Source organism: Syngnathoides biaculeatus, chromosome 14 (genome assembly GCF_019802595.1).
Source record: "Syngnathoides biaculeatus isolate LvHL_M chromosome 14, ASM1980259v1, whole genome shotgun sequence".
Classification (NCBI taxonomy): domain Eukaryota; kingdom Metazoa; phylum Chordata; class Actinopteri; order Syngnathiformes; family Syngnathidae; genus Syngnathoides; species Syngnathoides biaculeatus.
In genome coordinates this window covers 20,566,179-20,592,207 of record NC_084653.1, presented here as the reverse complement: position 1 = coordinate 20,592,207, position 26,029 = coordinate 20,566,179, and the positions used below count along the sequence as shown (strand labels likewise).

At 40.0% G+C, this 26,029-nt stretch overlaps 1 protein-coding gene across 6 annotated transcripts in view; it reads right to left on the bottom strand.

The window, feature by feature from the left end:
• asic4a (acid-sensing (proton-gated) ion channel family member 4a) overlaps positions 1-26,029 on the bottom strand; it is a 186,489-nt gene that overhangs the window by 135,348 nt on the left and 25,112 nt on the right. The window lies entirely within an intron of this gene.

Genomic DNA, 26,029 nt, shown 5'->3' with positions numbered 1-26,029 from the left:
GGTTCGAGAGAGCAGACTTCGATGGTTTGGACATGTTCAGAGGCGAGAGAGTGAGTATATTGGTAGAAGGGTGCTGAGGATGGAGCTGCCAGGCAAAAGAGTGACAGGAAGACCAAAGAAAGGTTGATGGATGTTGTGAGGGAGGACATGAAGACTGTGGGTGTTAGAGAGGAAGATACACGAGATAGGCTAAGACGGAAAAAGATGACACGACGCGGCAACCCCTAATCGGGACAAGCTGAAAGGAAAAGAAGAAATAAAAAAAAGCCTTCCAATAATTAGACCATTTTCAGCTCATTCTTAATGCCATGGCTAAATATCATGGGCCTCCATCGATTAGGGTTGATCACAGGGTGACATCCGAGTTATTGGTGGAGCACCGTCCTAAGTGGTGTGTGGTGTTGTCAGACGTCAACCTGGGTGGTGTAGTATGGAGAACAAGTTGCTGCCCTTCTCCCCAACACTGATGGGAACAGAGGAACGACTAGGTCGCTACAATTTAGGACCAGTGTCGCTACAGGAGCTGCCAGGATGGAGCTGAACAAAGCTGCAAACTGCCTCAGGGACTTCGACTCCGGATTTTACCTCGAGCTTGACTCCTGGAGCCTTCACCATAGCTGGATGTGGCCGTAAGGCAACGGAGGTTTGAAATGGGAGTTTTCCTAAAATAACGACGCTAACAATTTAACAGTTTCTAGGAATAAATGAAGAGTTTGTTTTCAAAACGAGACATAGGCATTTTTTTCAGATTTACGAAACTCGCGCCAAAATTATCCGTTGGGAGCTGGATAATTTTGGCGCGAGTTTTGTAAATCTGAAAAAAATGCCTATGTCTCGTTTTGAAAACAAACTCTTCAAATCTTCCTTTCATCAGCAGAATAAGGCACATGCATTGTCATGTCCCTGTGTTCAGGAAAAGAGCATTATAGTCACACAAGAGTGCCCGCCATGTTTGCCGCAATAAAGCCAAGTTGAAATGAGTTTTGGGAGGAGAGGAGCCTTTTTCCATTTTTGCCTGGCAGTGCATGTTGTACAAGAACATGACTGCATCCCAGATAACCTACAGGCCTGCTGCTTATCAGATGGGAGAGGTGGAAGGCGTATGTCCCCATGGACGCAGACCTCCCCACGATGACGGCCTGACAGAAAGATCAGGGATAAAAATCAGCCGACGACAGAAACAATATTTCCTCATAGGTTATAATACAATGGCTTGGATCATCGCCGTGATTTATTAGGCTTTGACAATGTGCGAAGACGCAACGTCCCGTCTCCATCTGTCACCGTGCTTGTGAACGTTTGTTTTACATTTGTTCAGTCCTCTGTGTGGCTGATTGCCGATTTTGCCGAGGTGTCACTGAATAAAATAGACAAACATTTAAGCAGAGAGCTGCCCTGACTGTAAAGCAGTCTGTGAAACCGCTGGTATCGATTTCTTGTCCTGGCCACACAAACAGGATAGCAGAGTGAAGTACCATCTTTATCTCGACTTTTCATCACCTGTGTGACTTATAGGACAGGCCCTCCACTAACAGGTTTGTCCTCACCATGCATAGTTGAGAGAGGCTATACGCCACCTTGTGCACACACACCTGACAATCCCGCTATCCACTGGTTACACAGTATTTGACAAATGGATTGATGCTATCTTGCTCCACAATACATTGGCTTCAATGAAAGCAATTGACGGCTACATTGTGGTATTTATAAATGTCAACTTAAGTAGACACTACGGCCGACCACTGAAGAGGTTTTTGTAATTAAAGGTCAGCATTTGTGATGAAGTTGTTGCTTTCTTTCAAACTATTCCATTTTCTTTTTCAGCCACCGAGGAGAACAACCAAAACAACGAATATCCGAGATAAAAAGTCTTTATCACAGCAAGACAGTGCGCACAGGTGTACACGAGAGGCAAATTTTAAGGTCTCCAGTGATGCTGAATATCTCACACACACCCCAAGGTACAAATAGAAGGACTCGCCACTGAAAATTTGGAACTGAAAAAGGTTCTTGGAATAAGGGTAGAAAACTCTTCAACAAAGAACAGTCCAGTTGCTTTGATTCAACCATTGCAGATGACCATTACTTGGAGGACTGAGAATCTACAGAGACATCTCACACTGTTCACCGAGCAGAGAAATTATGGGCTACGGGCGATTGCTGAAAGATACCAACAAAGTAGTTGACGAGAAAATGTCAGTCACAACCAACGAGACGTGTTCACACTGCACTAACATGCAGTAGCTACATAGAAAGAGTTTCCCCTCAAGTGGTAAGCAGAAAGTACTGTGCTAACAACCTGGCAGCGATACATTGGCACACTGTTCAGGAAACAATCATTAAGGAGGAAAAACACCATCAGAACATACGCTTTTTATTTTTTAGCCAAGTCCTGAATTATACAGTCAGAAAACATCCCGGCCAGTATGTGTCTGGCAAATATGCCTCACAGTTCAAAGGACTCAAATCTCAGCTCCGCCTTTCATGTGGAGTTTGCATGGGCTTGCCGTGCTGAGTGTGTTTTCCCCACATTCTAAAAACACGCATGTTAGACACATCAAAGAATGTTTTTTTTAATATATGCCCTGTGATTAGGCTCACTTGTGCAATTGAATGAGTGATAATTAAATACTTGAAGACTCATCTTTCTTTTTTTTTTTTTTACATAGTAATACTCAGATTTTTAGATAGTACTGTAATCCTGTCATGACCTACAGTATCTTTTTGTTGACTTGGTTTTAGATTAGATTTAGTTTTTTTATGTTTTGCCAAGTTTCCCTGTCACATTTATGTCTTGTCTCATTGTTTGGTTTTTGACGCCACTTGTTCTCGTCAGCTCCCTACAGGAACTCGTGTCTTGTCCAAGTGGGCCTCATTGTTTTTCCAATTTCTTTGTATTTAAGTCCTTGGGTTTGGTCAGTCTATTTGGCGTCATCATCATCATCATCATACATCATGTTTCTTGAGTCTCGTCATGTCAGTTTCCCTATTTGTTTTGGTAAGTTTTGTTTCCTCATGGTTATTTCCTACCTTAAACCTTTGTTTATACTTTGTTAATATAGTATTTTAAGTTTTCGGGTTACTTCCACATGCGTTTCCCCCCCCCACTTTGTTTTTGAAAATAAATCGCTTTTTGAGACTCCTGCACGTCCGCCTTGCCTCCCTACTTTCATGCACTACAACTCCCCACTACCACCAACTCCACGCAGATCAGCAGATGTGACAAATCCACGATTTTTTTTCTTTTTAAAAAAAATTCATCAATCCGTTTTCAAAACCGCTTATCCTCACTAGGGTCGCAAGTGAGCTAGAGCCTTTCCCAGCTGACTTTGGGCAATAGAGCAGGTACACCAGATCATTTTTACAAAACAATGGCACAGGTAATACATTTATTTGCATTTTATCGATTGCGTGCTAATCAACTTCTGAGTTTCCATTACATCAATAGATGTCTCACTTTTGACAGCTTACTATTGCAACTTAATGAATGTCACAGTCAATAACGAGTTCCAGGAACTTTATGCCCACAAACTACACATGCTCAGTGTACAACAACAACAAACTGTGAAATTTGTGACAGTTTTGTCACTTGAGAACATTTAATGAAAAGCCAAGGAATGCAAATGCAACAAGCATGACGATCATAAAAGAGTGTGCGAGATCGCCACTTTATTCATATTTTATTTATTGCTATCTAACTTGGGAGTTTCCATCACATTACACAAGTCACTCTTGACATCAAGCGACTTACCCAATGTCATACAAATCCCAGCCAGTAACAAGTGGCGGACTCGCAGGATTGTTGTGCCCACGGACTAAACGCGGCATCAGTCTACCGTTTGCTACATGATTTTAAACGCAGTTAAACTGACATAAGTGGGAACACAGGGAGAAAGACGCAACAGCATTTATTAGGAAGCAAGGCTGTTTGAGACACCTTTAAAATATCACATCTTGTGTTCTCCTGTTTTCAATGGTGGAGCTCGCCTAAAGGCAGGGCAACTGTCTTGTTTGTGTGTTTTGTTTCTTGAATAAACCATCCAGGGAGGTGTTGGGGAGAGCAACTAAAACAGCCCCTGTGAAGCTAGCCTTGAAATTATGGACCTCGCATGACAATGATGGGTTTGTTATTATTTTGAGCCAAAAGACTGTGATTAATCATCATATTCATGAGGCTCCAGTCAGAGAGAGAGGGAGTGACCTTGACTTCTCTCAGTGTGCGTATGCAAGCCCTGGAGTCAAGGAATATCAAAGGGGACACAGTCCTGGAGATGTGGGACCGAGACATCACCCACATCCGTGACAGACCTCGGGGCCAAAGCAACACTTGCACACCCTGTAACAATCATTGGGGGGAAAAAAAAATATTTAGATTTTAAAGCTCAGTGAGTTCACAGAATGCACAGTGAATCCAGAAATATAAAATACCTTTCGTAAGCCCATTTCTCTTCCTTGACCGGACAGTAAATAGTCTATTTTGTGTTTTATATAAGACGCCCTTGTAATTACAGTTAGGTAAAGGTGTTGAATTTAAATGCTTTTATCATTTACTTTTTTCTTACTTCAGTAGCTCACTTGACCATGCCAGTCGATTGCTTGAGATTAGCATTCATAAAAGAGCAGCAGGGAATGGGTGCAGTTTCCTTTTTGTCGTGCTTGAAATCAATGTGAGGAATCAATATTTCAGAGAACGCTAATTTATGTAATCAGGAAGTGAGTATATCTCCACGGCTTGGTTACTACAGGACAGATAAAATTCTAAAGTTTTGTTTTTGTGCTGTTTTCTTTTATAGTTTGAAAGCGTTATCAGTAATGATTTATTAGATGTTATAGTACATGCTGGATTACCCATGAGCCTCTTGGTACATTTGCACAGTTCTTAAGTCAAGGGTTATGATATCTAATTTTAATGCAGGAGTTAAAATGCAGGCACTTTTAATCCAAATGCTAAATAAAGTGCAAGAAAATTTCAAATATTACATCGATTATGCGGAACCATCATGTCAATGTGCTCAACGCGCTGCCAAAATACACAACATGGAAATGAATACATCTGTCCCAGAGATTAAACAACAATTAGATTTTTGTCACAAGAACAAACTTTCACTAGTTATTTATTTTGGCTCCTTTTTTTTTTTTTTTAATCATGTGCTGTCTCCCATTTCTGTCAATTTATAGCACTCCAAGGGAGACACCTGATGTCCAGTTAGACCAGCTCAGCCTTTCTGGACCTTCACGTTCTGCAGCGCCAGCATTCGCTGTCAGGGACATTTAACACTGACTTTGCATTATTTATGAGGCTACCTTTTGAAATCCTTTCCTTAATTATGGTCCAAATTTCCATTGAGAACTAGTGGCATGTAGCTGAAACACCTGCAACATGTGTTTCAAACCCACCGTTCTTTACGAGGTACAAAAAGTAGACTGTTGTTGTTCCAGAGTGATTATATTAACCTCACCCTGCGCTCCAATTCTCGTTACAGATAAACAAGTTTTAGACAATTGTGAAGGTTTACAGCAGCGGTTTCCCTGGTTACCTTATCATCCAATAGCACAACACATGGAGCCTGCCCTAAACACCCCTCTCACCACCACCTCTCAACATATAAATGGCTGATTAAGTTAGGAGACTTGGGTAGATCAATTCCAGGTAGCCTTAGGTTACACTAAAACTAAGGGAAGAACTAAATTGCCATTGTTTGCTGGTGCAAACGATATTACTCATTCATACAGTTACTCGAGGGGAAATTCTTTACATTGTTTGACGTTTGAGTTTTCATAAAATGTATTTATTACTCAACCCAGTTTTTTCATGTTTGAGAAATACTGTATAATGAGGTTCGAGTACATTTGTGAGTAAAAAGAAAAGCAAAACTGTTAGTGGTGTCATTCACATGAACCTATTTTAAGTCCTCATATATCTTTTTTTTTTCTTTTTTCAAAATTTTTTTTGTCCAATCACAGAATCCTCCCTCTTTGAACGTTTTCATTCTATGGCTGCCAGTGGAGCAGTTTAAGGGCGTCATTTAGCACTTAAGTGGCTGTGACAATGCAGCAGTGTATCACTGTCAAGCGAGTGTTGCAAGCTCAGTCTGCAACATTCAGTTCAGTTGACACAAGAACAGCATTAGTGAACGGATAACGTTTCGAAATGAGACATATGTTGTCTTTGTCTTACAACAAAATCAAATCCCAAGGAAGAAAACACTGAAAACAATGCCACCCCCCCATGATGTCTAATTTCCAGAAACAAGACAAAAATTGAATAACTAATCGCTGTTCCTGCAACAACAAATAGAGGTTAAAAAAAAAAAATGTTTTTTTTTTTTTAACAGAGCTAGTTATTCCACTAACAAAAAGTAGTATATACACTTGTAAATTTGTGTAAGGTGACACAACACACAGAACCTTATTTGAGGGGAAACAAACAAACAAAAAAAAGCTCCAAAGCTTCGAATAAAATCACTTTCTGTGCAGTCCAATCAACAAACTAAAAGTAGCAACGCAAACACATGCTCTTCAAGTTGCAACTTGTTGATGACTCCATCCATTTACTGACAATTTATTTCCGTTCATGTGTAGTGATGGACAGTTACCAAGGAAATGAAAGACATTTTTAGAAATATTTCGATCGGAAAGAGCTAAGAGCCAAAAGGCCATGACAACCTCAAAGTGCAAGTTACATCTTATGCTTCTCAAAACCACATGCAATTGAAATGGAACCCATATGCTGTTGAAGTAATTATAAAAGTTTTGTAAAATCCTAAAGAAAGAAAACCTCTGGGTGTCATCAGATTGTTTATGATACTTTATGGTCAAAAGTGCAATTACCCCATATGGTGCTGCTTTTAAGGGGCATAATTCCACTGTGTATGGTCGTGCCATCTCGGCATAAACCAATAGAATGCGTGCTGTCAAATTTTCTACAGAGACAAAATTACGTGAGCTGAAGAGTTCATCGCACAAAGGTGAACGCGGATCCTTTCTGAGGCTGGATGGCGTGACTGTGCTTAGAGGAGATGGCGTAAGCAGCGAGAAATGTGAGGAAGACACAAAATAAGAGCGAAACCTCCAGGAAAATGGAGGCACGCGGCACAGAGAGATGGATTTAGGAGATCTAAAATAATAGTGACATTGTCTCTAGACAGCACTCATTATTTCTCCATTCAGTGCTGAAGGGACATGGCTGAAATACAATACATTTGACAGCAGAAGCAGGGATGCAGCGGTGGCTTTCCACTGCCATACAGAATCAGCGTAATATTAAAGCTCCTGTCACCACAAATCAAAGCACACCGGCTCCTACAACTTATTTGCAGAGGACTGATATTTTTTGTTTGCACCCAGGATGGGGTGGGTAGGGGGGGGTTGGGGGGTGAAAATCAATATTGTTTGATGAACCAGTCCTGATCATATAATGAGCTACAAATATTAATCCGACTAGTCAATGTGTAAGGATTTGCGGATCAAGATTGCCGCCTTCTGTATTTTGCCTTGAGAACATTTCATCTGCATGGAAGATGACAGGGTGAAAAATAGAAAAATGGTTTGAAGGAATCATTTCTCCAATATCCTCACAGTTCTGAGGTTTGGGGTTTGAATCTCACATAAAGCAATGCATGCACCGAGTTTGTCGGATTGTTAAATTCCCATACTCGTCCAGTACTAGATGATATTACTGCCATGTAACATGTGTTACATTAAAATAGACCATAATCTTTCCCCTATATGTTTTGTTTTGCTAGCATCAATCAGATGCTCAAATGGAAAGCTTACAATTTTAAAAATATATACTTTTTGTAACCATGAAGACTTGACAGTCGTTCATGACAAATATGATCTGCGAAAATAAATAAATAAACCATCCCTGGTCCCATCTTGTGGAGCTTTTAATACAGACCTTTCCACAGGGTTCACAGGGATTTTTTTAAAGGTCATTTAATCTTTACGTTTCTATTTTTCATAAACTTCTCAACACAGCAATGAAATTCCCAAATTGAATCTACATATATCATTTGTTACACTGGGTGACATACAATATTTAACACTATACCTCTCATTGGCTTCAAAGTCTTTTATCAAAATGTCATTACTCAGCGGTCCATAAGCAAAAGTATACATCAGCTATCTATAAACACGCAAATGCAATGCAATGGCATTCCTATTTCTCCTCATCATTCCAGTTATGAGTGAGTTTGTTTGACTTAAGAAATGAAAGTCAAATCAAAGCAGCTTTAATCAGGCGCTGCTTGGAGATTTTGATTGATAAATAGCATACTGATTATTTAAATTTTCGAAGTAATTCATTGTCAGTTCAAAGACTGCTTCTAATCTATTAATCAGCATGCAACTTTCCCTTGAGAGTCACGCTATGAAGGAAACATGAAAAGAATGAGGAAGGGTCGTATTCTGTGTGGACGTGAATATGTAAATAAAACAAATCTGTTAGCTGGATATGAGGGCCCATATTAATCAACTAAATGACTGTGAGCGAGCTGCCCTTTAAAATCCCAACTGTCCCCAAGGAAGTGGTGACTGTTAATATTTAATACATACATGTGGAGTGCCACCAATCAGTCTGTCATACAAATTACTTTGAATTAATTCGATTGGCGGTCGAAAAGTCACCCAATTAACAAGAAGTGCTGACATTAGTACTGTCAAGAATCAGTGTACTGTTTTTTTGTGTTTTAACATCACATGCTTTACTCCTGAAATGTAAATTAAAATAGATTTTTATTTTAATTTAACTGTAATTTGGTACAGAAATTATATACATGAATGAAACTATTTCCCCCTGCTTCTGACCAGGAAAGTATAAGATAGGGCCGAATGTTAAGCGCATATTTCTACCTGGCGTCGAGGTGGTAGCACATCATAAATATGTATGTTCCTGAGGAAAGCAATAAGACATCATCATCACAGAGATCACCGTGCTGTCAGTGCCTTGGGCTAGGCCCATTAATAAACACTGACAATCACAGACCTTGACCTGCCCCTGCCACCTTAAAGGGGTGACAGAGAGAAAAGCGTGCACTCTTCCCCCGTGCTCCTAAACACACAGTTTAGTGGGGGTTTAGCTTGCAAAGCGTTTACATTTTAATGAAAGGGCTGTGGGACTGGAACGTATTCTTATATAACCCTCTGAAATATTTAATGGTCCATTCCATAGAGAGGAATTAATCAGCCCTAAACAATGCTTGAACCATTGATTTATTTTTTTTTTTATCGTAAAAATGGAGTCTCTTAAGTGTCTGCCCAGCCATCAACAATAAAATTAAACAACCGTTTAAATCTTTTTGTGCTCTGCCCATTTTAGAAAATGTGTCAGAAGGGGTTGGACAACTTCAGATTCGTTGTAGTTGAAGCTAATGTGACAATAGTCAAGTCTACAATTCCAGTGAGTGTTGTACGAACAACAGTAGTGGTACACTCTAGGAGTACATGGGAAAAAAAAAATCAATGTATTTATTAAATTAATAATAAATTAAATACTGCTCAAATTTACATTTAACACATGCAATAAAATCTATGCATACAACCTATTTAAGCTTTTTTTTTAAAAAAAAAAAACAAAAACAGTACAGTACATTGCAATACTTGAAGTACATTTCCTAAATACAGTTCAGTTGTATTTATCTTAACGAAGCATGCAGTGCATTTCTATTTCATCTTTAAGAAATGTTTCTTTTAAAATGTTTTAGTGGAAGTTAATTGATGTTCGTCAGTCATTTTTGAGATGATAGTGTACAAAATTTGAGATCAATTGCACTTGACCACATTTGATTTTTTTCAGTTTTCAACTAGCTGTGCACGCCTCTAAACAAAACCCCACTCACTGACTCTTTCCACCATCCTCCAGTGCAAAGGCCCCCTTGCTACTACCCCAGTCGCCTCGGTAAACATGCCATTTTATTTTATTATCATTTCAACCAGAGTGTGACAAGTGTAAATTAGTTATGCTCGAGCTTTTTGACTGAAGAATGTCAGAGACCTTTCATAAGGGCACTGGTGAACCATTTTAAATTGTGGGGAGAAAATGCATAGAACGTCTCCTTTCACTGAGATTGACAGCCAGCTACATGCAGAAAAAATACATACAGACTGTATAAACATTGTGTGAAGGGGTATCTTGCACTTGGTCCAGATATATTTTCTGGCTTAGGTTTCAACGCCCCTATCCATTAACAGCATTATGCCAACCGTATGATATGGCTGCCCCTCCTCATCATGGTTCAGACAGGTGTGAATGCATTTTGTGGAGCTCAAACTCTTTTTTTTTTTTTTTTTTTTTTTTTTACAAAAGAAAGTTCTACCAGTTACTTGAGGTCACCTCTGAACCTCCTTCCCTCCACGCCAATGGGAAAATAAGCAGCGTCAAGAACTTTTCCTTCACTGAGCACACAGTGACCGCCTGCACTCTCGGATCTAACAAAGAATGGAAGCGCGGTAGTACACAGGCAACCCCTGTAATACTACACATGCGGAAAAGATAAAACATACGGTAACCCCTGACCAAAGTATTGAAAATAGTTTTGAAATTGTTGTATATGAGACAGGACTGACATTTTCCATGTTCCACAGTGTTTTGTTGCACGTTTTTCTTGGCTTTTGAAAAAACTCATTTTTTTCCCCAATCAAACGTTAAGAGTCTGTCTACTGTGCTCGAGCTACTACATTATATCTATATGGCCAACAAAATGTATTTCAAGTTCCATTTTATATTTTAAAATTTAGAGTAGTTGTCAATGTCATATTTCAGTCCCCAACGGGGTTCAATGTTGTTTTCCTTTCGGCTTGTCCCTTTCGGGGTCGCCACAGCGTATCATCTCAGATGAACGCATATATATGTTTGGCACAATTTTTACGCCGGATGCCCTTCCTGATGCAACCGTTCTCAGGGAGTGGAGGCCCCAGTGGGATACAAACCCACAACCCCTGGTTTACCAAACCAGTGCTCTAACCACTGAGCTACGGGGCCTCTCTACAAACCCTGGCTCACTAGGCCATTGCCCTAACCGCTGATCCACGGGGCCGCCATCCCCAACGGGGTTCAATAAATAAGCAAAATGACAAGAATTAATACTAGCCCCTCCAAAAAAAATGTTTTCAATTTAGAGAGAGACAGCAAATAAATAGCTTTCTTGGAGAGATGGAGAGGCTTTTGCCTTCAGGTGGCAAAGGCAGTGATGAGTGAACAAGAGGCGTGTCACACCAGAGCTGTTCTCCTCCACCTGTCTGAGCCGATTAACCTTTGTTTATCTGAGCCTCCACCATGAGCTTCTACAGCCAACCAGCCGGGCAGATCAGAGTACCAACAGCATGGGTGTGCTACTCCGCAGCTGACCATCAACCCTTGGTCTTCTTACAGGAGCCCGAGAATCGCCACCATTGTCACCATTACTAATAGGTTATATTTTTGTAGCAAAGAAAATTACATTGTCGACCCATGTCGGTGTGATAAAAAGCTCGCGGCGAAGAGCAGAATGAGCAATCACTCGTTTATCACAGGGGTTCGGTTCCAGACCGACCGCACAATAACTGAAAACCACAAAGTAACATTTCATTTGATTTAAGTTTATCTTAAAGCTGTATAAACCACTCCAGACTTTTATAAATCTCTCTACCACTTTATTTATACCACTTTCTATAATATTAAACACCCGTTAAATTCAAACATACATTATTGCACAGTAGTAGTCTACACCAGTGATTCCCAAACCGTGTGCCAGGGTACATTAGTGTGCCGTGAGTGCTCTTCAGGTGTGACGTGGGAAGCTATCCAATTTTATGTAATGGCTAAAAAAACAAAAAACATTTATTTCCATGAAATAATGTATCTTTATTCATCTATTTATGTCAGTGAGGCACAATGACAGACAGAACAAAAAAAATCCTCTTATTATTATTAGTATTAGTATTAGATGGCAGGAAACACATACAGTAATTAATCCATTTTTGGTGACATTTACTTTTGTTGGTGTGCCGTGGGATTTTTCAATTGTAAAATATGTGCCTTGGCTCTATAAAGGTTGGAAATCACTGCTCTACACTTTGTGTGTGTATATACTATGTGAGGATAAGCGGTATGGAAAATGGATGGCCAGATGGAGTTCCAACATTAAAAAAAAGTACGTGTGTACCTAACTTTGCAGTGCGAGATTAGATTTATGAAAGGAAAAAAAAAATAACTTTGTTAAAGAATATTGAGCAAATTCATGGAGTACATGAAATCACTAAGTTAGGTAGATACAGTATACTGTATGTAATGATTTATGAGTATAACAAAAAAATAAATCAAATCTAAATAGCTGACACTTAAAGCTGGATTCAAACATTAGCATGTAACAGAAATGGGATTTCCATGAGTATGAGCATGTCTCCATTCACTCCTCACTGCTATTTAGCCATGATTTATAGCTTCATAAGTGTAATTGCTGGAGGGAAGTGGCTATATTGCATGATTCAACCGAGTTTCCGGGCATCAACGGCATCACCTGCTGTTCTGTGAGGATCTAGACATCAGAGCTCACAGGGTTTGCATGAATAACCAAGCTTATCGCTGCCGCAGTGAAGAAAAACACAGTACGAATTAACTTGAACTCAGGTCAAGGCACACAGGAGTTATTCTTTTCTTATACAATTAATCAAATTTGAACCCCTGAGACGCTTGCAATTCTTTATAACAAATGGAAGTAATTAAGAAGATTACTGAATGAGCTTTAATGAAGGTGTCGGGGTAAAGGAGACTGCTACAGTGCCAGTTGGGTGTTGACATTTGGGTAAAGATTTTGATTATTTAATTAAAGATTTGTAATGAAGTTTTGGAACTCAAGTGCTCTTCTGCCTTAACATGAGTTTTATTTTGCATTGGAAATGTTTTAGTGAAAGTATCACAGCCGCAACCTTAATGAGGATAACATGTAGAAACTGGATGGATGGATGTTTGCATCCATGTTAAGTCACTCTTTTATTGTCTCCATCCATCTCAGTTGGAACATTGTCCTACGATGATTTATGATTTATGATTGGTTAAGGTTCCAGTTGTCAACTGTCTGAGCAATAAATAACACTGACAACAGCCTTTTTAATTTAGTCTTGGCAAATGTAAGTGGACAAATTAGAAAATATAATAACACACGGTGTCAATCTTTTAAATTTTGTAGTGAGCATTTTTAATTACAAAGTCAACTTTTAGGTTCCATGACTTGAGATTTGGATTTTTCACCCCGCACGTGCACATTAAAATGTCAAGTCCAACTATCTCACTGATGACAAAGACTGCCTTATGAATTCGATGTTTTGGAAGAAATCTAATGCAGTGATTCTTGTTCTTGTGTTGGGATAGATATATGTATATATATATATATATATATATATATATATATATATATATATATTATTTATTTATATATATTGTTTTTTAAGAATAGTTCGTTTTTGTTGAGACAATACTCAATTTGGGGGAGGGAAAGGTGATACTGTGCAGTGCCGATAAATCCAGCAGTCAATGAAGAAACTCTCTTTTTAGTAACATTAGAGCTAACGTGCAATAATTCTGGTTCTGCACAATATGAAAGCTTGCTTCTGCTTAATTTAACTTGGAGATCTGCCCTTAATGAAACTGAGCTCTAAAATTGTCAGATTACTGCAAAATGCAATAGTGTGGAAAAAGCACAGACATCTATCTGCAGGCTAAAAACCCAACAATTAAAACCTGTCATTCAACACCATCTTATTATAGACAGTAATTAAAATGTCCAACAGAACTATAATAACTCAACAAGAAATCGATCATTTTAATCCACTCTATTTCATAGAATAGATGCAATGTTGAGGGTACGCAAAATGCCAATCTAGCTCTTTCTCAAATCCTTAAAAGGTGGACAATCATTGTGTGGCATTACACAAACATTTAACACAAAACGCTGCTTCTCTGCAACAGTGAGAGCTTGCGATGGCTTTCTAACGCTGTTTCGTGACACAATCCCGAAATTTGTCCATCCTACCATATACATAAGTATATCGCCCACTGAAAACTCCACGTCTGATGTAGGAGCAAGACTGACCTGTGAGAAAAAGAAATAGAAGCTAGGCTAATTTTTAGCCTATACATTAACTACATTGTGGCTTTTCCTTGTCACTCAACACAACCAGTTGCTCTGTTTCTCTTTCACTTTATAATCGAACCAAAATTATTGTTGACCCTACTCATAATTGCCACTGTCGATATCGAACAGGTTTCCCATTTAAGATTGTCGGCTGAGAGCATTGTTCAATCACATCAGGGAGTTAAAAATCATACTTAACACACCTCAAACCACAGGATAATCACTCAGAATAATCATTTCGCGACTGTGGGCGAGAGATGCTGAAGACACTATGACTTGTAGATGTGCTCATACGACAAGACTGCCCACCAACTGTTATTTCTGTCGGTCTTGAGTTATATTATTCTACTTGGCATACATCTGAGCTCAGAATTTCAGCTTTCAAAGAAATTTTTCCTGGCTTTTCAAAGTGAACGGACACATTGCTGGGGTTATCTACCTCGTTATCTTGAGTTATGGACTCACAACGGCCTACATATGCGTTTTCCAAATATTTTAAGCCATCCAGCCCCTTCAACACTCAGACAAATTTGTCTTAATATCCCGCACATCACTTAGGAAATCCCTGGTTAGATGTCAGTCATTACATAAATCGCCAGTAATTACCCGTAGCGCCAGTTTACTTTTTACAGTACAAGCTAGTAGGTAAAATTCTCTAGCTTTTCTTCATCAAGTTTGAAAAGTTTAAAAGTCCAATAAAAAGAAAGCCCATTAAGATTATGTCCAAACAAATTTTTCCTTCGAACTCACAATTACTTTTGTGATTTTTATGGAGAAGATGTTTTTTTTAGTTTGTTTTGGCCATTGGCTCTTTTTAGTACTGTGAGATTATAACAAGCTCTGTCACACTGGCCTCTCAGGGTCACCACTATATGAGTGTGAGGAGACAGGTAATATATAAAGAGTCCGAATGTGTTTAATGGGTTGATCTGAAACAGATTTAGACAGCAGTGGGGAGGCTGGTAAAGTTTGGTAGTAAACACACCATAGTGACGGTTTCATCGCAAACCGCTCCATAAGACCCCAGAGCCAAACGGATATCATGTTTTCGCATGATGCTGATCAAATCTGATCGCCCCTTGGCTGTACTCGCTGAAAGCGCACACTCTTATTGTGCTTTTGGAGAAAAGAGTTTCTTTTTTTGTTGCTGTTGTTATGAAGTCCTTGGAAACTAGGGCTATGTCCTTCTTTTTAAAAAGACGTGCAGGGGTTTCTCCAGTGTATGACCGCTCAACAGCATTGCAATAAAAGTCACCATGGGTCAGCAAAGCCTTGCCCTTGCAACAAATAAGACAAAAACACATGCAATGTTTTATTTGTAATCCTGGTGAGCTGTCAGGTCGAGGCAGGTCCACAGCAGGTCAAAGTTAAGTTTGGCATTTCTTGTGGAAGTAAGATATGAATGCAGCCTTTTTGTATAACAGCAGTTAGTTCTTCATCCATTGTTACCCTGTAAGAGCTTTGTAATTTAAAACGTTGACGATGTGGTAATGAAAGCCTTTCTACCCCAAATTGGTTCTAAATTGTACACAACTATTCTGATGCAAGCTTATTAAAATGCAATATTTAAAGTGCGGTTAAAAACAAAGTACAGTGCAGTGTCTTGGTCCATATAAATATGCGCTCTGAAAATTTCTAAAATGGGTAAAAACAACGAATACTCAATAACATCCAACAGCAACTTTTTATATCAATATTTAGAGCAGTATCCAATATTCCGTCATTACAAATATAATAATGCTCAGTTTTAATTGGGACAATCAGACATGTAGCTCTTCTATGTTTGTTGTTGTTGTTGTGTTGATAGCAGTGTCTAATATTTTGGGTTCATTAATTGGTTACATGAGTGAGTCCAAAATATGCAAAACATCTGCCACTACTATGTAAAACAGTTCTACACCATTGGAAACTACAACAATGACAATGAACAGTTTGTTAACAGTGTTAGTTAAAACTGAATATTATTTTCTTTGAAAATACTTACATTACTGCGTCAGTGGTCTTAATGTGGCTGAGTGTGAAATCTCATATTTGCTCAAAATTGGAGGTCTTGCTTTAAAATCATTAATTTTCCACAAAATAGGTGACCAATGGGTAATAATCTGGGAGTGTGATGGCTGTTGGTGAGACTACATTTTAATTTCTTCGGGATTTCGAATTAGTTATTTAAACAGTAATTATTGATCTTGCTTCAGGGATGACATGATTAATAGAAAACACGAAAAAATACAAGCTGGCCAAAACTGTTTTGGAGGTTTGTCCGACATTTTGGACCGTGTGTTGAATTTTAAAACAATCCCGATTAGATAGGTGAACCACAAACAAACTGCCAAATGAAGTCTTTGTTTTATTAAACCCAAACAGAAATCACAAAGGACGCAATGACAACACAATTAAAGCAACTGCTAATGACTATGTCAGAACATGCATCGTCAATCATGACATAATTAGCAAAATTAAAGTTGGAGTTGACGGACATAAGCATATTGTTCCCAATCTGACAGGCACATCCATCACCCAGTGGCAGAGTCCTTCCTGTCAGGAAGCGCCTTCAATCTGCTCTGGTGAGCTATGCTGATTGGAATACAAACATCTCATTTAGCCCTGGTATTTTGACTTCTTGTGTCGCCCAGCAGATAAATTACCGGTAATCATAAACAATATTTGGCTTCTATGGGATATTTCAGGATGGACCTACAATGCACTGTAACCTTTACAAAGTGAACCAAATTTGACCTTTGATAAACTTTTGAATCAGAGTTGCAAGGTTGCAGATGTAACAGCCACTCAAAAATGTAAAGGAACATATCCAGACAAAATGAGCTTACAGTTACTGAACCTAAATGAGACCTAGGCTTAAGACAATCAGGATTTTTGGGAGTGATCACATCAAGAAACGATAAGCGATCACCGATCCCATCACAAGGTGGAGCAGGATGCCCTTTACTGTATACACTTGTGTTCTGTATCCTGGGTATCATCAAAAATATTCTCGACTCAGGTCATGTATTGTAATCAGTCAGGGTTAACCAACATTACAAGACAGAAATAATTGTTGCTAACTCACTGTAATTAAATTACGTTATTGTAATTAAATTGCTTCACACGCCAAAGCTTTAGAGAAGGGATGGTCAACCTACAGCTCTCGAGCTGCATTCGGCTCTTCGCCTCCTTTCGTGCGGCTCTCGTGAAGGCACGAAAACATATCGAAGTTGTGTTTATGTGACGCTTTGCTTGAGTTCATTACGGTAGTTGCGAGATAGCGTTGCCTGGGTTTATCACGGTATTTGCGTTCACGCTTTGCTTGCATTGTGACAACAAGCTCAGTGTGTGAGTGAGATGGGACTGCTCAGCGTGTGCAGCGGGAGAGTGAGAATGAAAAAAAAGCGGCGACCAGCCACACCTGCTTTAGAGCATGATACAACATATGTTTACGTACAACCGTCAGTCCAAGCACGAGCTTGCCAGGCTACATTACATTTTGTTGGCTGCTTCTGAGCCATAGAGTATTAAAAGTACGTGAATATAACTGAAGCAATCCTTTAATGAACAGCTTCTCCCGACCACCGGTGACCACCACCGTCACATTTATTTCCCCATTTTGTTCTGTTTTGACCAACACAAAACATACCCATGAGCCATTGTTGTTGTGATAGCCGTGGCGATGACGGTATCCGGTCGCGTTTGATACGACGAAGCCCAGTGATTTTAAATTACGTCAAAAGACACGCAACAATGCTAAAAATAAACTAGCTTTTGGTTTCAAATATACTGTATATGACAGCGACCTGAGCTAAGTGTCTTTTGCAGAGCTGACCAAAGATGCAATGGATCAGTTTGGGGAATTATGACATTAAAGTTATCAGCCAATTATCATAAAATGCTAAGCCGATCATATCTGTGTCAAGTCTAGTGAGACATAGCAAGGTGGCTGCCAGGCTCCGCCTATACAGTATACTTTTTTTTTACATTACTTATATTCATAATTTCATAAATATTGCACCTGTGGCGAGAATGAAGAGTGTAGAGCAGGGATGTTGAAGGTGTCGATCGCCGAGGCAGTTTTGGTTGATTGCGTGATGGTGTGCCAATAAAATAAAATAAAAAATAAAGAATATGCCTATCATCCATCTCGTCGCTTGATTCAGGTTTTGCCAATACGTCGATTGCACACATGTAAAGGCGCGTTCGAGCAAGCTGGCCTCCTATTTACGGTCTCTCTTTTGCTTCTCCACAGCAGTCGCGACGATGCTCACATAATGTAAATGTCAGTCTACTACCATGGCAGAAAGGTACTCTGAAACCAGCAGTAAAAGGACATCAATTTCTCTAAACATTTTTTTTTTTGGAGCAAAGAAACCATCACTAACTACAGACAAGTCAAACTAATGAACCTCTCTGCTGAACAACAGCAAGGTTGATTGAAGCCATAGCAACCACCAAGACACTATTTTCCTTGCAAAGATTTTGTCTCTGATGTTCTCTTTATGGTTTACAATTCACTACAATAAGATTATATCAAATATATGTCTGAATCTACAGCTATGATATATTTTCAATAAAGAGCATCCTTTTCAGGGTCATGACGGGAACCTATCCATACGCAAACTGCCCTTGACTAGTCTGAATATAAACCCATGACTGTAACTACAGGGTGTGAAATGACATGCAAATAGGAAAGTGTTTTGTGATAAATGTGGCGAAAAAAAAAATGAAGATAGGGTGTGTTTGTGGTATGGAGACTCATTTATCACCTAGACCAGGAAGTGCACCGCTCCAAATAAACAATAGTAATCAAATAATTCACTCACACACCTCTTATATCCTAATTAGCCACGTTTATTTTGGCAATAATCATTTTCAATTTCACGCCATTTTAACTTGAAGTTAATTAAAACAAGGTTGCTCATTAGCGTAGTTCCACACCCTTCCCTACCCACTGCACCTACACGATGATGCGACGCAAATACAGCAGCAAAGGGAGACTGAACTGCATTCACGTTTCCATGAATAGTCTCCAACAGCAGGACAATAAAAGGACAAAAAAAAAGAAGTTTGCATCACTATAATTTACCATTTTTCATGTTCACAATTCACAGAATGTAGGGAATGTAAGCTTTTTCTGTCTGAAATAAAAAATGTTCATCTGCACTGGACTATAAAAATGCTGAGCAGCATTCCTCATATAATAACGTTGTGGGCATGACGGGCACAACCAGTTGGTTATCAACATTTGAAATGAAATGTACTTGACTGGGCAAAATTTGTCCTATGAAAAATAACCCAATTGAAAAACCTTTGACAAATGGACGCTAAGAGGGACATCGGAACAAAAGGGAGAATAGTGCACGATAATCAGTCGCATTGAGAAAAAAAAAGGCAAAAAAGGAATTGAGGAAATATGTATGGCAAGTCAAGAGTAACAAGAAGATGAAATTGCATGTTAATGCTCAGAAATGCCATGATTGAACTGAAATGCCAAAGAAAGACAGCAGTCAATCTTGAACAATGGTGTTGATGAACTGAGGGGTTTACCATTACTACCAACAATATTTTCCACTGAAGGGAAAAAGGATGCATATGGGTGACAATTTTCTCAAGAGTGATGATGTAATGTAACTAATTGGTATACAATGTCTGTATTCTCTTCAGATTGAGAGTCAGATGGTGATAGAGAAATCTGATTTGGGTAAGTCCTATTTATGCTTTGCTAACACACAACAGCATAGGTGTAGATGGCTAACTCTCTGAATAGCCCCAAAATTGATTTCGTCAAACGATGAACGCAATGTGTGTTTTTATTTTATTATCTTAAAACATACAATACTGACAGGATTTGAATGAAACGTAAAATTTACTAATCTGTCACCCCACACCAAGCCTCTCTGACCAAGGTCACGCCAATCGCAAACCTGGACGAGACGTGCACTGCTGGGATGGGCCCGCCATGAGTTTGCCTGTGAGTGCATGGCACATGATTGACACCTCGTCAGTCACGCCTTCTGTCTCCGTCTCAGGCAAGGTGGTTTTATCCATCCATCCATTTTCTGAGACACTTATCCTCACGAGGGTCACAAGAGTGCTGGAGCCTATCCCAGCTGTCAACGGGCAGGAGGCAGGGGTACACCCTAAACTGGTTGCCAGCAAATTGCAGGGCACACAGAGGCAGAAAACAGTCACACTCACAATCACACCTAGGGGCAATTTAGAGTGTCCAATCAATGTTGCATGTTTTTTGGGATGTGGGAGGAAACTGTAGTGCCCGGAGAAAACCCAGGCATGCACGGGAAGAACATGTAAACTCCATATAGATCAATCATAGGCCAGGATTGAACCCTAGTCCTCAGAACTGTGAGGCCTACGCTCTACAGCTGCTCCACTGTGCCGCCCATGGTGGCTTTATTAAAAATTAAGTTAGAGCTACAAGATGAAGCCACAGATGCCAATTTTTTTCACAGATAATTATGTACCAAAATCAGGTCATACAGTTTCAATAAATATGACAAAAATGAAAAGTGCCAAATCCCTTAGACTTTAAATTAGATGTTTTTTTTTTTTTTTTTTTTTTTTTAGTGTCGTGCAGTGCTGATAAATTTCAAGTTTGATTTTAATCCAATACCACATAAAATAGTCCTAGGAAGCATCCACCTTTTCCTACAAGACTGGTTGCATTTGTGCCACTGTACAAAGAATAGACCTAATGGCACCAGTTCCAATTTGCACCGTTACTGTTAAAATTGTCCTATGTTACATTTTATTGTTTTAAGATCTTGTAAGCATTCTACGCTGTGTTCGTGGTTACCCAGCACAGTCATATATTTCTTCCAGAGGTGGCAGCCATCACAGTCTTCAATTAAGCAAAGGAGAAACCCTACTTTCCTCTGAGGCAAGACTCGTGCTCAATGCACACGGTGAGAAGAGGGTGCGGGGACAACCGGTGTTTCACAGAGCACGCTGCCTGATTGATGTTTTTATAAGTAAGACCTTGCCCTGTGTTCCCCCTGGGCCGCGCCTAGGCTTCCTGGTATCAATCACACGTCATTTCCATTCTTGCACAGTCGCCTGACATAAATACTGTAAAGGTGATCTATGTGTATGTGTGTGGGGGTGTGTGTTAAGTAATTATTAAGTGTCCAGCTACACTAATAAATCACTCACATCATACCAACGCCGCTGCTTATTACCTTTTTTGCTTCCCCCTATTTTGTCCTTGCCTCTCTATGCTTTCTCTCCCTCGTACGATAAACAATATCGGCGCTGCATTAGTGGTACAGACGACAAAGGTGCTATTCACGTTAGCTTGAGTGCAGTTGGTTTCCCCGGGACATTTAATTGCCATGCAAACAGCGCAAGTGAGGGAGAGCGAGGCAGTCGACACGTTGGTATCCTTTGGACGGCTGTGGCGTTAATGAGATGGCTGCTATCAATCAAGGGTGGTGGGAGATGACTGCAAACAAGACTGTGATCATGGGAGATGTGTGTTGACAGGCAGGGTCTCTGTTGTATTCAACTCCCACTTATTTGACTTGTGTAAACATGAGTCAAAAGCATAGATGAAGGGTGGGGGTTGAAGCACAGTCGGGATCAGCATCATCAAACATGATCGGCATGATTACACTCTTACGTCAGCTCTAATTTGCACGCTGTACGGGCTTCTCACAAAACTGTATTGATATTGCATGTTCTGTCTTTGTAGCGGGCTGCATACATATACGGTAGATGTTTGGCTCCAATCATCGATCCAACTGTCAATCTGAATCATCTTGGCAATTTATCCTGGTTTTACAGTGGAAATACTTCAATTAGAAGCACTGCGAAACAAAGCAAACGGAAACCAAATTTTGAAGGTAGGCAGAACATTGGTATAGTGCAGTAATCCTCTATTGTTCTCTGTTACGACGCGGACAGGAAAAAGAAATAAAATTGCAACACCCTCTACCCCCAGCTCCTGCGAGTACACCTCTCGATGAAACTGCATAAAAAGACTAATTTAATCTCATCCCTATCGGCATTGAAAAAGTAAAAAAGAAAGATATAGATCCAATTTATATAAAGAATACATTTATTCATGTTTTTCAAATCACAATCTGTGTCTCCCTCTGCCTCTCTTTTCATTACAATCCGTTACAATTTTTTCCATGGTGTCTTCCGAGTGTGTCAACTGCTCATACTACTGAAATATATACTACAGTAGTACGCCATAGAGCAAATACTCCAAGAGCAATGAGAGCACCCCTGCCACCTACTGCAGTGGATGTGTAATTACACTTTATTCTAATACAGAAAATTATGTTCTTCAGATGCATCAGGGGGTCGAGCCCCACTGTTTGAAAGCTCTTGTATAGCGGTTAGCACACCTGCCTCTCAGTTAAGGGGTTCTGGGTTCAACTCTCAGTGGAGATTTTCCTGTGTGGACGTTAGATGTTGTTTCACCTGGGTTTTCTCTGGATACGACGGCCTCCTCCCACATTCCAAAAAACATGAATGTCAGATTAACTAAAGACTGCAAAGGTCTTCATGGGTGCTCATGTCACCGTGAATGGTCTATGTCTCCTGCGATTGACTCACAACCTTTCCAATGTGTACTCTGCCTCTTGACGGCACGGAGCAAAGTGTCACACATGTACACGGTAATCTGTTGTTGATAGCAGTAGAACAGAAGCCAGACTCCTTTGAACACCGCATCCCTTGAATAAACAAAATGTGCATCCAACCTACATTACGTATTTTAATATGTATGTGGATAAGAGAACTGGTCTGCATTGGCAATATTTTATGCAACATAAGCGGTCCATTTTGGCTGCCATTAATCAATCAACCAGATCTTAAATTCTTCCAAATCTAGCTTTTTTTCCCCTCTGTGCTTCGCTGTTACTTCCTTGTCAACACCTCTCATTTCTTCACCACTTTAACACCATTCTTGAGGTGCACGGATACATAATGGAATAGCAAATTGTCTTGAAAAGGTTAAACATCACGACACAAACACACAGGTCCTCTTAGGTTTAAGTCCGATTTTATGTTGGCGCACTCTCCTTGGCGGGCATGTAAGATTGAGCACTCTGGCTGTGACACGAGGATCTTGAGCCATGCTTGGCTGAAACTCTCTTAGCTGTTTTCTTATATGCGCTCTGTCAGGATTGCAGTAGGGAAGGGAAAAGGCTTCGGTGACAGCAACTGTGTTCCGTTTTTATCAGTGTTGGCACATCAACTGTCAACGAACAGGTCGAACACTCCGGAGAGGAAATCCCACTCCTCTCACTTCTGCTTTCATCATGTTAATCAGTGGCAAATTACTCTCCCTCTTTCCCTGTACTCACACAGGAAGGACGAGGACATGCAGCTATTAGAGGTCTCTTGTTAGTAAGTCAATATAAGTCCTATAGTAGTATCAAGGTTGTTTGAACACGTCGGGAGTCTAGCAAAACAGGAAAAACAAAGTGTAGTATTACATGAATGTTTTCAATCCAAATGTTCAGTTTATAATCCCAATCCTATAATAGTGTTCATAAGTAATGAGGTGTATCAAAAATACAATTACAACGATAATGAGGATTGGCTGAGCCACGGACTGAAACGAAATGATAGCCAATTACGAAAGGTGTCGTCCGAGATAAATAGACAGGAAATGGAGCCTTTTTTTTTGCATTTATTGGTAAGTCTGGATTCCTTGTGGCACCATGTTGCATATCACAGGTCATGCTTGGTTGTATGACGCACATGCAGTTTGAGGGAGAAGACTCGGGATTGTCAATGGAGATTGTCATAATATGTGTTAGTCATCTTAAATATGTCATAATTTATAAGAGCAGTTAGAATACACAAACTAATTATTTTGTAATTTGTGGGGTCTCTTTTCCCCAAAAAATAAACTAGCGTGGGTAAACTATAGAGGAGGAGGATGGGATGGTTAAGATGTTAAAAACTGGTAAATGCGTCCCACTTCCGAGCATATGCTCAACACTGGCGCATGCCGAAGTTGTCATTCTACTTGTTGTCACTCAGTACATAAAATACCTTCCCACATGGCATCGAACTAAGCATTCAACTGAGTTTAAAACATCAGAAAAAGAAACTGACTTCCCTATCTGCGACAGCACGCATATGTGAGCTTATAGATCTCAGCGTGTGTCCACCTTAGAGTCACGCAGACATGCTGACAGCAAACTGCTGTAAAGCACAACAGTAGCATGCTTTGAACCCACTCACCGACTTGCAAAAGTTTCCTTCTTATCTGACTTACAAACAAACAGTGCAGCCGTCAATCTCACAATATTTCTCCTCTTGCCATCTGACATGAAAATATTGTTCAAATTCCTTCAATTACCTTTTAGTCATTCTGATAAAAAAGATACATTTATTACTGTAATTCAGGCTTTTCAGAGATCAAGTAAAAATGTGTACTCCGATGTATCTAACCATCTCCAGCTGCTTACCATTTTCTGGGTCACAAGAAACCTAATCTCCCTAAACTATCAAAGTTGTAAAAGATATTTAATTATGTCATTCAGCCGGTAGTGAAAGCTCATATGATAACTAAAAATAAAGCCACTGGAATACACTCAGGCGGCACGGTGGATCAACTGGAAAGCGATGGCCTCAGTTCTGAGGTTTCGGACCCGCCAGTGTGGAATTAGCATGTTCTCCCCGTGCCTGCGTGGGTTTTCTCTGGTTTCTTCCCACATTCTAAAAACATTAATCGGACAATCGAAATTGCCCCCGCCGGAGTGATTGTGAGTGCGGCTGTCTGTTTCCGTGTGCCCTGCGATTGGCTGGCAACCAGTTCAGGGTGTACCCTACCTCCTACCCGTTGACATCTGGGATAAACTCAGGCACTCCTGTGACCCTTGTGAGGATAAGGATGGATGGACTACACTGTATGGGTGAAGCTACGTCTCTCGGCTTGCTTGGGAACGCCTCGGGATGCTCTCGGAAGAGCTTGAGGAAGTGGCTGTAGGAGAGGGAAGTCTGGGCTTCCCTGCTAAAGTTACTGCTCCAGTGATCCGACCCGGAATAAGTCCAAGAAAATGTACGTCTGTAATGTATTCAGTTGCCAGATTAAACTAACATAACCACACCATTAACACCTGCCGTTGCAGGTCGCTGCACTAATGGTAACTGAAGGGTTGACAGTATATTGTCTTTTAGGTATACCATTTAAAAGTGTTCATTGCAACTCAAACAAACAAAAACACAAGTGTCATTACCAGCTAGGGACAACATGGAAGTGAACTGTAGTTAATCCGTTCATCCACTTATTTATTATGGGTGAGCTGGAGCCTATGGATAGGTTTCCGATGACGTCACGACAGTCCCAAGAGTCCCTTGTCCGCCATTTTTGAAGCAAGTCAGCGTCTATGTCAACAAAGCAAGCAAGCCCCTTTCGTCCGATATTAATGGGCCACACATGCCTATTTTGGGCAGAGGTAGTATTTCGATATTCCAAAGGTCATTGTCAACCAGGGAAGTAAAACTAAGCATCTACCACCGAGCAGGATTTCTTCCTGATCCAACAAAGGGACACTATAAAGTTTCGTCGGATAATTTCGTAACACTTTCAATCAAATACTTGAGGCAACAAGGAATGAATAAATTGTGTTCTACACAAAGGTATGAGAGAGAATTCTTTATTATAAATACTTAAAAGATTTTTAAAAAATTGACTTACATTTGTAATTGCATTTTACTGAAGCCTCGACTGCAAAAAGAGCAGCCACGTGTGAACACACTTCTCCAAGACCGGCCTTACAAGTACAATGACCGGAGTAAACGCAGCCATCTTTTTGGGGTATGATCCAGGGACGTAGTAGTGGATCGTTAGACCTCTGAGAATGTCTTACTCGAGCTGCCATTACACACTGATGACCGATCACACGTTGCCGTACATCTTCAACCCACCCACTTACAAAGTCATTGTA